The sequence below is a fragment of the Formica exsecta genome, unplaced genomic scaffold (assembly GCF_003651465.1).
Source record: "Formica exsecta isolate Colony F162 unplaced genomic scaffold, ASM365146v1 scaffold5034, whole genome shotgun sequence".
Classification (NCBI taxonomy): domain Eukaryota; kingdom Metazoa; phylum Arthropoda; class Insecta; order Hymenoptera; family Formicidae; genus Formica; species Formica exsecta.
Window position 1 is genome coordinate 1 of NW_021852279.1, and position 679 is coordinate 679.

The 679-nt window shown below is 28.4% G+C and overlaps 1 pseudogene; it reads right to left on the minus strand.

Annotated features, from left to right (window-relative positions):
• Positions 1 to 222: 222 nt before the first annotated feature.
• LOC115241686 lies at positions 223 to 342 on the minus strand (annotated as a pseudogene).
• Between the last annotated feature and the right edge of the window lie 337 nt (positions 343 to 679).

The following is a 679-nucleotide window of genomic DNA, read 5'->3' on the forward strand; positions in this document are numbered from 1 at the left end:
CTGCAATATAAAACTTTAAAGCGACATAATATTACCTGTCAGCAACTACTTGTCAAAACACCTGTCAAGTATTGGACTTTGAGGCCTGATTTTTATTAAATAAGAATCAAATCAAAATCGTTCCGAAAAATAAAGAATAAAACGTAAAAAATAAATCTTTTTTTAATAGTACCACGAAAGTGTGATATTTGATTGATCTATTAGGGAAATGCAAAAAAAAACTGCCAACAGTACACGGTGTTCCCAAGCAGTCTCCTATCTAAGTACTAATCGTGCTCAACGTTGCTTGACTACGGTGATCGGACGAGAACCGGTACTTTACAACGTGATATGACCGTTGCCAAATGAACATATTTTCTATTGTATCATAAGAAATAAAAATAACATGTATTTTTAAATTTTTATAAGAGGCAACAATCGTGTGTGTGTCCATAAGTAATAATAATTATAAAGAAAATTCTGTATAATATTTAATTTGCTGTTACAATCAAACGCATTACAATGTTATAATTGGGATTGTATTAATTTCTTATTTAAAATTCCAATTGAAAATATTTCATTTATTAAAACAATTAATGTTAATTATGAAAAACTATATCAAAACTGCAATATAAAATTTAAAGCGACATAATATTACCTGTCAGCAATTACTTGCCAAAACATTACTACAAAGTCTCAT